The following is a 16,310-nucleotide window of genomic DNA, read 5'->3' as shown; positions in this document are numbered from 1 at the left end:
AGTCAACATAAGCAAAAATGTGTAAGACTAATCAATGTTGTGTTTCAAAAACAAAACAATTTTTATTATTGTGCATTGCTGAAACTGTATTAATGATACTTTTTCCATTATTTTCATAGCAATATGAATATTTTTGCTGCCTTTTAGATTAAAATAAAAGCCTGAAAATTATGTTTATAGTCTTTGTGCAATAATTTTTATTATATTTTTACTCACAATTATCACACCAGGCATAGTCCAAGCAATGTAGCTTTAAATATTTTTAGCTCTACTATGTTGATATTTTGCATATTTTTTGTTATACTATAGTGCTTATGTTCATAAAAAAATATGGTAGGTATACTGCTGTTTAAATATTAACTTTTATTATTAATCATTTCAAAAAATATACATAGATTGCATTTATTTCTCAGAACTGAACAGAATGGGAAAAAATACACAACCATACAAAACAACAACAAAAAAGACATCAATCTTTTTCAAAATGAAACAATTTACACATCTTCATGGACACACAAACCATGACTGCACTTTCCATTGTCCCTTTTGGGCTCTTTGCTTGTTTTCACACAATACGAGGGAAATAATCCCCCGGTGACCTTACACGCGTGTCCATCTGTTGCTTGACTCCGGACGCAGGAGTCGGTCGCTGACCTCAGGACGGCCCGTAATCCAAATTTAATCTGGAGAAGGTCCGGGGCCCCCCGCTGGGCAGTGACACGTTTGAGTGAACAAGCGCTTCTCGTCGGACTGCAGCCGCAAAACGGGCTCAACGTGCGGATCTAGTGAAAAATTGTTTAACGACCACAGGTACCGCTGCAGCAGCTCGTTTAACAACGCATGACGTCATTTCCCCTCCCGCTGAGTTTTTGAGGCTGCTGAACTTTTCACTGGGCGATTCAGCGCACGTCCCTTGGTCTGATTCTCCTAATGAAAACTTGATGAGGGGTCAGTGACTCCAACGCGTCTCAGCCCACCGCCACGCTCCGCCATGTGGATATAATCTTGGATTATAATACAGCGTGGAAAAAAAAGTCACTAACGCAATGAAACTAGTTTTGGAGCATGTGTGTTAAAATAACAAAATTAAAATAAATTTTAGTCAAATGTTCAAATTCTAGCAGCATGAAATTTTAACTCTGAAACAAAATATACCCTAAAGATGATTCTTAAGCATGCTGTTCACAGCTGCTGAGGTTTGTGTGTTTATGAATGTAGGAGCCAAAGAATTGCAAGACTTGTTCAAACCTTGTGAAGCATCATTTCTGTAATGCTACAACCAAACTGGACAGCTCAACTTTCCAGATGATGCTTATAAAATATGTCACTGTTTTATGCTTTCATCACAAGTCAACTCTAATTTCTACTTTTTTTTATTTTTTTAAATAAAAGACAATCCAGGTGGTGTTTTTTGAGAAAGAACATCCCCTGTGCCTGTGAACCTTGTGACTGCTGTAAAATGTAATTGCTTATTAATTGTGGGTTGCATAGATGTTTTTTTTTCTGTTCAGTTGATTATCACAGGACAACACAAAGGCTTTTACAATTCAGAGACCAAATAACCTAATAATGGACATGTTATAACAATAACTAACTTCTGTCATTTCTGAAAGAATGAATTTTGTTCAAATAAAACAAATGAAGCTGTCTGGATGAGGACATTTTCATAAATGCTTGGTTTCACATTTTCTGAGTTTATTTTCTACAATTTATACTCAGAAACATTAATGAAAGGCTAACATTAAATACATGCATGTGCACATGCATGTATTTAGTGCTATAATGTAATGAATGAATTAAATAATTTAGACAAATTTATTAACCATTAAATACACAAACATACTGCAAAGCAATACAACATAAGATAGCATAACATCTAATCAAATTACATTTTGCATACTTAAAGAACATTCCAAAATATAACTAATGGATCAAAAATAAGTATATTAGAAATCAGTAAAGCACAAATACGACATCTATCATTTTGTATTCTTGGCAGGAATACATTTAATTTTTCATATTTCACATTTATATTATATAAATTATCATTTAATTCGTTACACTAGATAGAAAAGAGAATTCAACAATACATTTGTTTTACAGTGATACACATTATGTTGGGTAAAAAAATCTATTAATTTTACTCTGTTTCTGAAAATGTTCAATTACACACTTTATTACAACAGTATAGCATTAACTTTAATTGTCTGTATTGCAAATTCAACTCAGTACAGTTCATACAAGTACAATCCATTCACAAAGTGAGATTCAGATTCGGTGCCCAGAGTCCTGTAAGTATGGTGATATTTTATTTTTTTTAATTTTTTATGTTGAGTTTGGTCCCCAAAGCCAGACGCAGAGATCTTCAGAGTTCTGGTCCTGTCCTGAACAAGAAAGATGGAGGGAATCATTAACACGTGAATCTAACTTAGTTTGTCAATTTCTTTAACTACCCATGAAAGAAATCATGCCTTGCATTATTATAAGAATGAAGAAAAAACAGAATAGGAAAGATGTTTCTTAACATCACAACATAGAAGATAATACAAAATAAAAATTAAACTGCGGCAGGTTAAGTGGAGTTGCGAGAGCATTCATTGAAAGAGTTTTTTTATACGTCAAGAATTCACAGTTAAACACAAACAGCACATAAAAAGCAAACAATGAACCAGAGAAGTTATAGAAACGCTGATTTGTTGGGAAACAATATGAAGTCATTAAAACTGAAGTTGTTTGGTTTTACAAAATTGTAATGAGACTGTTTTGACAATAGCACATTTACATGTTGTGCATGATTTTTTTATTTTGCACATTAAACAGTGGAGGAAGTGTTTCAGGAAAAAAAAAACTTCCTTTTCATGCACTGTAAAATGAAAGCCTCCTTAGCTCTGCGTGTTGTTCTTCTCTTCCATTTTCAGGCAGTAACGCTTAATGCTTTTATCCCTGCAGGGAACCAGCGCAAACTCTTTCTCTGCCAATTTTCACCCACTCCCCAATTCAGATGAGCCCTTTCTCCCACCGTGCCCACAATGAAGGATTTGTCCTCGTTCTCTTTGTCCACCTCTGATATCTTTTTTTTGGTAGTCAGGGGGGGGATAGCTGCTCCCTCTCTGCAGACGGCATGCAGCGTATGCAAATACAGCTTCTTTTATTCGCCGGACGCCTCCTTCGAATGAATGCAACCTTAAATGAGGCCACACTCGCACACGTTTGCAGAGGGGCTGTGGAACGTGCACGCATTACGATCCGTGGATTTGCATGCCCACTCTGACATGCAATGAATCAGATACGAAATGCTGAGCAGCTACTGTGTGCAGGAACAGAAATGGGCGATCCACTAATGTAACACCTCATTTTGGATCGATTTAGAAGAAGCCGTGGATAGAATGGGTATTTTTCTCAAACGGTGACAAATGGGGTGATGATGTTAAGTAGAACTTTAAATTGCATGCATGGTATCTTTTGGCAGAAGAAATAAACAAGAAAATAATGCCATTTATGAAGATTTTGTTTGATAAGGTCCAACAAATGTTTTATCACGGTAACTCAATCCCCAAGTAGGTGTAAATTTGTGTAGGATGAGGTGCAGAATGATCCAGCAGAATGTGCCGAAAAAGGGCTGCAGACTTTCAACTAGATGAATTATCGCAGTCTCTGATGAACATAAAGTGTTTTCTCTCTCCTTCTCTTGCAGCTAACATTCCCAAGCTGGCCCGTGCCATCTGTGAGTAGGTGTGAATGGGTTTGAGTTTGTGTGTGTTTTGCAGGGGAGGTAGGAGTGGTGGGTTAGTTGACGTCTGCTGGACAGCTCTGACAATTTGGCCTTTTCAAACTTACATTGCTGAACCGAGCGGCCTCTATCCCATAGCAACCCTAAAAGAGGTCAAAGGCTATGTACTCCTCACACACCACCTCCTCGTTCCCGTCTTGGTTGTATTCTTTGACTCCAGGGTGGCCACAGACATTCTCGACTCTCCCCAGACGGAACAACAGCACCAATGAACTTGAACTTGACTTGATTCTCAGCACAGCTTTTAAGTTAGAAATTTGTAACCTATGGCATATTTTAAAGACTAATCTCAAACTTCATTGCTACAAAAACAAGTTAACATGAGGAAAGTAAAATTAGGTCACAGCAAGGATTTCCTAACCATCTTTTCACCCCACAACCTCACTGCACGTGCTATGATTATGAAGGGCTGCCGCATTAAAGGCTCAGTCACCTAATTCTTCTCTCCTTTCATTGGAGCACAGAGGACCCCCTGAAAAGCCTGCGATGTGGGAGCTTCTCTCCATCTTCCTCTGATATACTTAACGTTCAGCTTCGTCCTACATTAGTCTTAGCCGAAGCTGCAGTAAAGACACCCAGTGAGCCTCGATTGACCCACATTGGAGCCTCATCCAAGACGATGTGCGGCCTGTGAGCTGTGCCTTGTCTATCCACACATAGTGAGAAGGTAACCCAGGAATAGTGTGGTATTAACAATTTATCGCTACTATAGCGACACAGCTGCACCCACACAGAACGGATAGTGAGCGGTGGCTGTTGTCACTTCATCATGTCATACATTATAATTTCCACAGCTTTGAAAATCCAGTGAAGAAGAGGTAATACATAGTTAATAATGGATAACACAGGCAGGGAAGAAGAAAGGCCAGGTAATCATCTGTCCCATTGTCCCACTTTCTTTAGGGGGATATGCATTTTTAAGTCAAATTTAAAGATACGTACAAGCAGAGATTGATTCAGAGGTGTTAACGCCCTAAATCCTTCCGACTCTGCCAGACCTGCTGACCTCGCTCCCCCAGTCGCTCTGATCTCAGACTGTCTTGGTTTAAAGACTCTTTGTTGCAGAGCAGATTAAAAACAGAGCAGCTTTAGCCAGTGTAAAAAGAGGATATCACAGAGGAGTTTATGCTATCGCTGTAATTTGGTTTCATTTTTTTCAACTCAGAAACAGGGACTAAATACCTCTTCAGCAATGATTAAAACAAACTGTGTTGCAAACCTCCCAACAAACACACACACACGTCTGCTCCTCAGCAGCTGAATGTAATGGCATGGCTCTCCAACATGGCTGCCATCTCTTTTCTGTTTAGGCCTTCCTTCTTTTTACCTTTTCCATTTTAAACTCAACCTTCTCTGCATTTCCAGACGTAGCAGGAAAGAGAAAGCTGTGCTCTTAGCTACCTTCCTCTTCTCTCCTAAAATGGCATGAAGCAGTAATACTGTACATCATAGCTGATCTTTTCTAATGCAGCTATAAAGATAGTTTAGTCCCAAGAGGTAATAATATGTTGCCATGTGACCTATACACATGTTTTATATTGCAGAGCCACACAAACAGCGTTAGGTATCATTAATGACTTTTATCTGCTGGTTACATCACTCAGCTCCTCTGGTCGCAGCCCCGACTTCAGCTGAGTCAGTCAGTGGTACAGGGTACCATCAACTGTCTTGTGGGATTTTTACACTAAAGAAAGGATTCTTTGGGGTATAAAATATAAGACTTTATAAGAATTTGTCTTTTCCTTGGAGAGCATTTAAAGAGTTTGTTACTATTTGACATGTTATGCCTTCATCCCAAACAAACAATTTTATTTGGACCTCTTTTAAGACAGAGCACAAAAGAGAAACCTGGCGGACAATATGTAAAAGTCCTCAAAAATACAAAAGTGTTATTACATTTTAACAAAAGTTGCTACTTTTATTTCTAAACAATCCTAACTTTTGCAAAACATAAACTTGTGGTTGACAAGTTTATGTTTTGGAGGATTTTTTTTGTGTCGCGCTTTAAGTACTAAAGCAACAGCAGTAATGCTTTTTTAAAACATTGAGTGCAAATTGTACCTTACACAGGAGCTTTAGAGGAGAGAAAATTTTTAATTATGACAAGTGGTTGAGAATATTTTTGTTGGAGCAAAAATGATCTCAGCTTTAATTAGCTTAGCAAGAGCTAAGACCCAGAGAAAGTGTGTGACAAAAATTGTATAAATACAGATATATTCACTATCAATTGATCTTAACTTGCATATTTTCTATGCATTTTTAAAACAAGTTAACATTTTTCAATTTGTGTTATTCTGTAATTTATCAACTATTTGATTAATAATGTATTTTATTTGAGTAATTAAATGCATTTGCGTTAGGCAATTAATTGAATGAATTTTGAGAAAAAATATTTGAATAATTGCAAAAGAATTGCTGGGTGTATGCTTTAAGAATATCAATTTAAATCTAGTTAAAGTGTTATTTTTCTTATGGTAAACCATAATTTCTTTTCTGAAATATTTATTAAATGCAAAAATAAAATGTTGCCAAATTGTTACATTAATTTTATGGGTTAAACTTTTGTTAGTTTTAACATTGGATGGTATCTTTTAAGAACCTGACACAAGAACCCATATTATGTTAATATAACATAAAGAAATATAAGTGTGGGAAACATGGCAAAGATTACAATCAAGTTCTTATAGGAAATTGTACAAATATTGTTCCCTTGTGGTACTGTTGCAACCCAAAGACGTTTTATCAAGAAGCAGGACTTCATATGAGTATTATCTCTGAATGCTTGTTTAGTGCCTGGGAAATTCCTCTCATGTAGCTGAAAATGTTGTATCTCCATGTTTTTCAGACATGCAGAGTAGGCTGAATAGACTAATGAACAGTCAGGTGGCACTCCAGGGCCTGGACTAACCCCCCTTTCTTTTCCTCGTCCCCTTCCCCATCACCGTCACACACATATCAAACACACATACACTTGCCCACACATTAAAACTCAGCGCCTCGTCCGACCCTGGTGATCCGCACGACGGTCTAATGTCTCAGGCATCTGCTCATGTCTAGTCTGGAGGGCCTTTCCCACCCTGCCCCCCAGCCCGGGCCCGCCGCACCACCAGTTCCCACAATGGTGAGAAAGCAGGCTTTTCGAAGGGAATGGGTGGCGATGGGGGGTGTTGTCGGGCGAGCAGCTATTGAGGGAGGGAGAGAGTGAGAGAGAGTACGAGGCTGAATGATAATGTGAAAATGCATGGCGCTGTTCATTAACACACAAGCTTTGCAGCTGCACATGTTGGCCCCGAACACACACGCTCATGTGTCTCACTTTTCCGCCTGGGGTTGCTGCCAGAGCCACTACAGGCCAGCTAAGCGGCATGATAACAAGAGCTTTGCAAGTGTATGTGGGCATGAGGCTAGATTTGAGAGAACAGTCTGCTTTCTGCATCCTGAAAAAGGTTTCTAATCATATTTGTATCGCTTAGTTACAATTACAAAGCAAGGAGCTGAAAATTAAATCTAAGGGCAAAGAATCATTGTGCAAGATCCACTGGGAAATATTTGGGAGTATCTTTTAGATACAGGTGCAAACATTTTGATTTACACTGCAACCATTGCAACAGAAGAGAATTTTTACTGAATATCAGCATGCAGCTTCATGCTCAAAAATTTATAATTTAACACACAAGAAAATGTGTAGCAAACAAATATCTAAGAAAACGAGTGAGCATAATTGAGCACAGATGTTTTTGTTGTTGTTTTTTTTACCTTAAAAAATTCCAGTATGTCCTATTTGCTTTATTAGCATCAGAAATTTTCCAGCACAATAACATACATAAAGACACTTTTTGAAACATTACAATTTTTTTTTAGGAAAGCCTCAGTGTTGCATGCATTAATCTGCGATATTTATCAGGTGGAAACATGCCGTGCCGAACTGCCTGGTCTGCTCCGGGGAATAAAGAAGCACCATGACAAGAGAGGATGGCAGGTTTCCTTCAACCTGTGCCAGCTCATTAATTTTGTTGCCCAGCACCCCCCACAACCGACACCAACCACCACCACCAATCCTCACCCCCCTTCCCCACATCACCCCCTTAACTGCTAATTAGCAGGAGCAGACTGCAGCAGACAAGAGAGAGGCCATGTCTGACTGTGGAGGAAATGGGGGGAAACTCTTCTTCTCTCCTTTCCCCTCGTAAGTCGTATCCTCCCCAACCCCACTGACCATCACTGGTACCCAACAGCAAACCATGATGCAGCTCACCTCAAGTGCCAGCCCAGCCATTTTAGATGTCTCGATGAACGATCTCCCAAGATGGCTCCTCTGAGCATGCCCATGCTCCAGGTCTTTGTCTATCTCCTGGCACAGCCGAGTGTCTCCGCTGGCGATACAGATGGCATGGGGGCTTCTGGGTAAAAACAGGCGAGGGTGTCGGAGGACGTGGAAAATTCAGACCAGCCATTTTCCCCTTCTTGTTTTTGCTTGATGCTGTCTCTGTTAAGGAATTTTGATGTCCACAGACAAGGGAACATGAGAGTGCTATTCATTCAGGGGAATCATTGTAATTGTGGACAGCATTTAAATGAAGGGCCATTACTAAAAACATTGATATTTTCCCCAGCAGTGCATACTATTAAAGCTCTGAGCAACTACAAAGACCAGTTTGTTTTCAGGACATGAGTGTGTATTCTTCTGCAATAAAAGCCCCGGAAATTTTTTTAAAATCTCCCACATTATATGGGTACAAAGGTAAAAATCAAGGACGACCTGATTCCACACATAAGCCTCAAGTGTTTTTTATTGCCCTTCTTAAAGAGGCACACCAGGTTCACACGCTACCTATAACAGAGGAATGCTCCGGAAAGGACTCAGGCCACAGCCTTTTCATATATCCAATACCTGACTAAGAAGCGAAGCAATTAGTCCGGGTTGACAGTGAGCAACAGCTAGTCAACAGAATGAATGAAAACTCATCTCACTTTGGGGCTCTTTAGGCTTTAGTGGCATTCTCTGAACTGAGTGCATGCAACACGTATAGAGCTGAAGTACCAAGTTGAGAAGTTCAGCTCCTGCCTGCAGGACGGCCTTGGCCTTCTCATTGAGCCAACGCACAATGTGCACCAAAGAACTCGAGATTTTAAACACAGACGCTAAGTGTTTTTTTTAACCCTGTGCTTCACTCGTCAGCTGCTTTATTAGAGGCTCTGCAAGGTTTGGACAAAGCATTAGCTTTTCTTTTCTTTTATCTAAACAAAGTTATAATTGAGGCTGTGTTTTCTTTGCTATGTGAATAGTATCAAAAAGAACAAATCAATATGAGCCCCGACAAGGGCAACGTCTTCTGAGTAGACATGGGTTTACAGAATTAATAAATACCAAAGATTTTTTTTAAAAAAACACGCTTTAGCACTACTAATGGTTTTTGTGATATTGTTTCAGTTTAAAGTTCTTTTCATAAAATACAAGAGAAAGTTCTGTCATGACCAGAGTTTTTTTAATATATATATATATTTACTACATAGCCTTTGTTAACACAGTGATTACCAAAGGCTCATCTGTTGTTAGACACTGCTGGTCAGCTGGCTGAAAGACGGGTCCTACATCGGGCTGACAAGAAAAACTAGTTTTTCAGTTTCCAAATTCTGGAAATATGGACAAGTGTGGTGTGAAAACTCATGGAGACCAATCTATCGTTACTAAAAAAGCTATCAATATCTGCAGAGCAGCTGATTGCAGAGTAGCTATCTGAGCAGATAGAAAACAGAAGTAACTAATTTATATTCAAATGTAAAATGATAAATAACTCCTAAACACAAGCTTGAAAGGAAGAGTAGAAAAACTGGATGTGTTTGGAAAGAGTCAAAAATACAAATAATAATAATATTTTATAGATAACGTCATTTATAATCTCATACTAGCCAAAGGCAGATTTCGGGGCGATTTAAAAAAAATGACTAAGTAGAGATCTCTTCTCTGCCCTTTCAGCACCAATCAATTGGTCTAGTTTTCACTTGATTGGCCATCACCACGTCTGACTGGTGATCACAAGGTTACATACCAAAGGATTGGGTTTTTTTCCCTTCTCGTTTTGAGGAGGGGATCTTTGGTTTTCATGCATCAAGATCAAAAATGTAAAAAAAAACTTTTTTTACCAGTCCACCACTGGTAAATAAATCAATGGTAAATTATCTGATGCAGTTTGTTTGGAGCTTAGTAAGAAGAAGACAAAGAATAATCCTCAAAAGGATAGTATTAGTGGTTTAGCATCATAGTCTGTGTAAGTCATGTTTAGTTGTGTTGTTTTAAAAAAAGGTCTGCATAAAAAGTTTGTCTGATTGAAGGAGTTTGGGGGGAAAAATTAGGAACTGTAGGAAAAATCCAAACTTTCTAAGAATAGGGTTTCTTAAAAATCTAAAAATGAAAATAAAAAAGGATTCCACTGTGGAAAAATTAGGTGAAAAAAGTGATTTTTATTTTTTTTATGACTATGTTTTACAAGCTAATAGGAGTCAAATCAGCACTGATTGACGTATTGTGACCAAGCTTGGTCTTCATCATGGTCAGTGTTTGTTTTCTTGCTAATTTTTCAAGCTGATTCAACAAACAACTCCAAACTAATCAGTAAAATCACTAGTCTTTACACTGTGAGATGAACTAAAAGGAAGAACAGGACAATATAAAAAGAGAATGAATAAATAAAATATTAATTAGCAGATCATATCAGAAATAAACTTGGAAACCGGCTTGAATCAATGCAATGTTAATTTGTGCATTTACTAATAATCACCCTCTATAATAAATGTTACGTGAAACTGAAATTCTTTTGAAATGTCAAAATGTTAACATGGTTCTTGAAATTTGGGATTATTTTTGGGCTCCTCAGGAATAAGATAACAGGTTATAACAACATAGGGTCAAATTGTCAGCGTCGAGGCCTCAGTCAATTAAAAATAATTCTAGGAAATTCATAGAAATACGAGATATTTGAGTGAAATCCATACACAAGAGAAAGATTACCTGATATAATAATGGCGGAGTGTGACGCTAATAATAGCATTACACTCCATGATTTGATGTGCATTCTTGCTATGGGAAACAGTTACTTGTCATTTGTAGAACAAAAAATAACACAAAATAGAAGCCTGTTAAAATGTATTATTTAAAAAAATGCTATTTGTTATGTTTAATTTTATCATCCATCAACAACAATCCTTGCAGCAACAAATGTTTCTTACCTTTCCCAGATGATAATCTTCCTCTGGAGCAACATAACCTCCCCCACACTCGCACACACACGCACACACACGCACACACACCTTCCTCAGGGGCAAACACACAGCTGATGGAAGTCATTTCTACTTTCGGTTATCTAGCTTTATGACAGGTATTTAAAACTCATACAGCTAGATAACCAAAGACAGAAACAGACCCCCCCCCCTGTGCACTTCAGGCATGCTGAGCAATCTTCTGACATGATGATGAGGATGAGGCGTCTTCACAAGGCCTGCAATATTCATACAACCCCAGTTAATTCAACCGACAGTCGATGAAAGATCTGCATCATCACCATAAACAACAACAAAAACATTCTGCCTGAACAAGTATTTGAGGCGATTATACCGTTCTCTCGCGATAGGTCAGAACGTGCCCCATGAGGCCCGCTGACGTTTTTCATACTAATCGCGAAGTGTAAAGAAAATGTAATGTCTGCAACGTATTAATGCAAAATAGCATCTTATCTTCTTTTACATAATTATCATTAACAATAATAAAAACAAACAAACAAACAAACAAAACAAAAACAAATAAACATTCCAGGAGGGTTGTGACGTGTTAACGCTTCTCTTTCGTCATCGTTTCCTTTTTTATTTTAAAATGTTTTCACCAGGTAACTTAGTGCGTTGTGACACCCCACCACTTTGAGTAGACGAGTTCATTTAATTCTACTTTCTGTAATGGTTTGTTATTATTTATTAGGTTACTATTTTGGACCGACATCATGGTGCTTCAGATTTAACTTAAGTTTGCATTGAAAGGCTATTTCACCTCACTGTATAACGTGATCTGAAAAGCATTAACACGAACCTGACATCATCACAGGCGAAATGATGTTCGAATAATAATAATTAAAAAAAAGAAAAAGAAAAAAAAACTGCATTTCCCCCCCATAATAATAACAAAAAATATTTCAAATCTAAATTGAACTGGGCTTTAAGATGCTCTAATTATCTGTTGGCTCTTCAGAGCTCCCGAGGGCCAAGATTCCCTACTTTTAATGAGAGTTGTGATTGGCCTACTTCTGAAACTAGATTATTTCTCGTCACAAGGACTAATCCGCACATATGTTACCAAAAAATAAATTTAAAAATATCCTAAAATTGTATCCCAAATTGTTCCTGAACATAACAGAAGGCCCGGGGTCCTAGAAGCCTTTAACATTCTGGGGGATTTGTCCAACAGGGGTTTTAGGGGTTGTTTAAAGACCATTCAGCGCTGTGTGCGCTCTTATTGTAAACGAGACACAAGGGTGTTTCCACCCTTTAAATACGATGTCTGCTCTTGTAAAAAAAAATAAATTAAATTAAATAATTTGTAATAAGCATCCATTGTCATCGTTGAAAAATGTTAAACCTGGAAAGATTAAATACATTTACGATGCACGGATACAGCGAGCAGATTTTGCCGATTTCCAGAGGCGTTTCTGACCTGTGCGTCGCAAGCAAGAGCAAAACTCTGGAGCCAAAATGTCTTCAGTTTGAGGTCGTGCCGAATCTCCCAGGTGGATTTTCCCCTCGTTTACATCTGGTTTCCATGCAGCCAGAGTCAATAGATCCTGCTCCATCCTCAGTCCTCCAGCTTGTGTCTCTCCTCCAGCCTGCGCTCTTCCTCCACTGTCTGACAACCAGCTCCCGCACTGACATCATGCCAGGACCAGGGCCGCGAATTGACCAATCACAGACGAAGAACTCTGCAAAGATCTTCAAATTGCAGATTGATGTCCCACTACGAGCTGTTTTCACGTGATTTATTTATTTATTTTTGTGTTACTCATTAAGCACCAAGCGTGTAAGTGAGTCCAAGTTCTGTTTTAGTTTTTGCTGAACAATTTAAGCCTTTTGAACTTTTTCTGTTTTTTGACACGATACAACCACTGACTTCAATGTTTTTTTCGATACTTTTTCCAGCAGAGCTTTTGCAAATTAATGCATGAGTTTTACATGCTTATGAGATGCTTTGCTAATTGATCATCTACCCTGAATTGAACTCCAAGTCTTCCCCTGAACTCTGTCCATCTCCCTGAGAAAAAATAGATTTCCTCTAACTATGTCACCACAATGTTTTACAATGGGAATGGTCTGGACAGGGTGATGTGACGGTTTTCTGGAACACGCAACATTTTGCTTTTAAGTTTTACTTAGATGTCATTGGAGCACAGCATCATCTACCACATGTTTGCTGTGCTCCCTATGTGGCTTGTGACAATCTGGAAATGGGACTTCTTACGGGTTTTTTTTGGGCAGTTTTATATGACACAAAATGTTCCTGTTCATAGAAGATTTTCTTCTTTGAAAACAGTTATAAAGCAATATCTTGTGACACAGCTTCGTGGCCTAACCTTTACTTTAAACTTTTCCATCGGCTTATCCCGACCCTGCTGTGCTCCTTTTGGTGCTGCTTGTTCCCAATGTTCTCTAACAGGTGCTGCGCCCTTCATAAAACAGATGTGAGAATGATAAATACAGAGGTGGATCATATTTACTAGTGAGGCAGCCTGAAGACAAACAGTTGTGCTTGTGTAGAAACATCAGATTTAGGGGTGCTAAATACATAAACTTACCTTGCTGTAAAATTTTCATTTTTTGAAAAAATCTGAAAACCAATTTTTTTCTTCTTCAAATTATCCACTACTTTGCTTTGGTCTATAACTTAAAACCCAAAATAATAATAATAATAAAAAGAGGACTTTTAACACACCATTCAGTTGTTATACTTTGTGGAGCTACAGGTCACAAAACAGCAGGCCCCAATTTTAGTTTTCAAACATTTCTCATGATTGTCATTATTTAACTTATTTAAAGACAATGTTTGCTTTTGTTCTGTAAGAAGTTTAAAGCACAGTTATAGAATTAAAATAAAAGTATGAACAGTTACATTAGAATCTTCAATAAGTGTAAAAAGCTTACCAGTAGAGGACTGTAAATGGCTGCAACTAAGCGTGAGCTCTCTTGAAAAATACACGATCTTTTTTTTTTTTTTTTTTTTATTCTTTAGGCAAATTAACATCAAGATCCAATGCCAAGATTGGACTGAAAAGTTCCCTCCAAATTTGTGTGAGGAGAAAAAGAGAATTTTTCTGAGTAGTTTTAATGATGACGCATTAAGTTTCCAACATGAACAGTCAGATTTAAAGTATAGGCCATACTGTTTCACTTATGTGACTGGGACTGGGATTCTTATATTTTGAACATCTTGATACACTTTGAGCTATTATTGTATTCTGAATTTCAAATGCCTCCTAAATCATCTTTGGTAATTATTTTAAATGTCTATGTCAGGCTATGTACTTACCTGCCAGATGATAGGTAAAACTGTAACCTTTATTTCAGCTGAAATGTGTCTGGCATAATTTGGTCATTAAAATAATTTTAGGTCCAGTAATTAAGATCTCAGTACACTTGTTAGCTTGCTTATGTTCTTAATTATTTATCTCTCTACTGTGATCTCAGACACACAGACCTGCATGACACAGGGCAAATGAATAAAAATGAAGCTCTGTTTTAAGCTAGCAACAATCAATGCAACTATCCATTTACTGACTTAATCCATGATTAACATTTGGAAAGCACGAAATAGAAGCATCCATGAGACTCAAAGCATTCGAGTTGCAAGGTAAACCAATTCCTATACTGTTTCTCACGCACAGACACAACAGAGTGACTGCAGAGCGGCACTCTTCATATCATTCCAAAGATATTGTCTGGATGAAAGAGAAAATATATTATTTCAATGTTCTCTGGCATACTAACAGGACAATGGGAGGCAGTGAATTATGCAGCTACTCACACGCTGGAGGAGGCTCTGTCTAAAGGAAAGCTTGCCTGGAGGTCAGAAATCAAAAGTCACAGCCTTTTAGAGAAAAGGAAACAGAAGAGTTTTGCCACTTTGGGGAAATACTTGTTTGAGCGACAAACGGAAAAATACGAATAGATCTGTCTTGTATCCTGTACGACTAAGAGTTAAGTGTGGAGAAACTGGACAACCAGTCTAAAAATATGGTCAGTGTGCAACTCTGATCAGATGAGATTGTGACTAAATGCTCACGCCTAAAAACGAAACACTGTTTGTGGTGGCAAACTCACTCTGCACGAGTCTGAACAAACCATTTCTAACTCTACCCATATTTACTGTCCCAGCAACATGATGCTTCCACCACCAGGAACAGAGATGGTTTGTTGCTGGGACAGTAAATATGGGTAGAGTTAAAGAAAATGGCTGGAGCTAATACAAGGCAATCCTGGAAGCTATATAATAATATGTAAATATGTAAACACCACCCAGCAGGACAATGGCCATTAAAGTTAGAGATCTAAATTGTTGACTCTCAGTCCTGTTCATGTGTTACATGACTCTGCTCCAGCACACCTGATTTAAATGACAGCATTTAATCAAATATCTGTACTTCTGAAAACAGAATATGACTGAACATAATGATTGGAGAAGCTCACATAAGCATATCATGTTAGTAACTCTTCATTTCTCCTTCTACAAAGGTGGTAAAATGGACAATGAAAACCATTCATTTATGTATGGTCCACCAAAAGAACATAAATAATAAAAAAAACCTAGCAATTGTTAAAGAGTAAAACCACCAGTGATTGATAAAGGAAAATGAAGACGTAAATGACTCGGACATGTTTTTTTTTTTTAGCAGTCTATATACTGCAGTGCCGCTTATCCCCGCGGCTCTCTACTCCCCCTGCTGCCCACCAGCAGTATGGTCTTCAAAGAAGCAACCTCACAAAAATTGACTACAAATGATTTAAAATAGCATTTATAGTTCAGAAAATGCATTTCGCTCCTGAATTTCTAATATGATGTGCAGAGTAATCTGGTGGGCTGAGAGGGCCAAGTGCAGCACTAAAACAAGACCGACAATCAGGCATCCTTCGCCTTTGAGTCCACATGAGAAGTCAAAATAAATCTAAGAGCTGTTGCAGTTTCAACTGTCTCTAATGTCAAATGCTTGGCGGTTTGAATATGTAGCTCTATGATTATTTAAATCAATAATAAGACTTGAAACGCTAAATTAACAAAAATGCGACCGCGGCAGGACTCGAACCTGCAATCTTCTGATCCGAAGTCAGACGCCTTATCCATTAGGCCACGCGGCCTCGACGTTCCCAATTTGGAACGTTGACAGACATCAATGTCAATCATCCAAGCGTTTGGTCGGTTTTCATTTGTTCTGTTTTGTTTATACAAAGGGTGACGTGCGTATGAAGTGGTTTGCAAAAGAAAAAAGAACCA

General features: G+C 38.1%; 1 long non-coding RNA gene and 1 other non-coding gene across 2 annotated transcripts; both read right to left on the bottom strand.

Annotated features, from left to right (window-relative positions):
- Positions 1-1,653: 1,653 nt before the first annotated feature.
- Positions 1,654-12,659, bottom strand: LOC129365829 (uncharacterized). The gene is made up of 4 exons (XR_008606558.1): positions 12,489-12,659; positions 11,018-11,286; positions 8,046-8,276; positions 1,654-2,384 (listed from the first exon to the last, which is right to left on the bottom strand). It is a non-coding gene; the product is annotated as an uncharacterized LOC129365829 (long non-coding RNA).
- A 3,442-nt stretch (positions 12,660-16,101) lies between these two features.
- trnar-ucg (transfer RNA arginine (anticodon UCG)) lies at positions 16,102-16,174 on the bottom strand. Its single transcript has one exon. It is a non-coding gene; the product is annotated as a tRNA-Arg (tRNA).
- Between the last annotated feature and the right edge of the window lie 136 nt (positions 16,175-16,310).

The sequence above is a fragment of the Poeciliopsis prolifica genome, unplaced genomic scaffold, assembly GCF_027474105.1.
Source record: "Poeciliopsis prolifica strain line A6 unplaced genomic scaffold, Auburn_PproV2 SCAFFOLD001, whole genome shotgun sequence".
NCBI lineage: Eukaryota > Metazoa > Chordata > Actinopteri > Cyprinodontiformes > Poeciliidae > Poeciliopsis > Poeciliopsis prolifica.
Note: the sequence above shows the minus strand (reverse complement) of the source record. Positions and strands in the feature narration are given on the sequence as shown.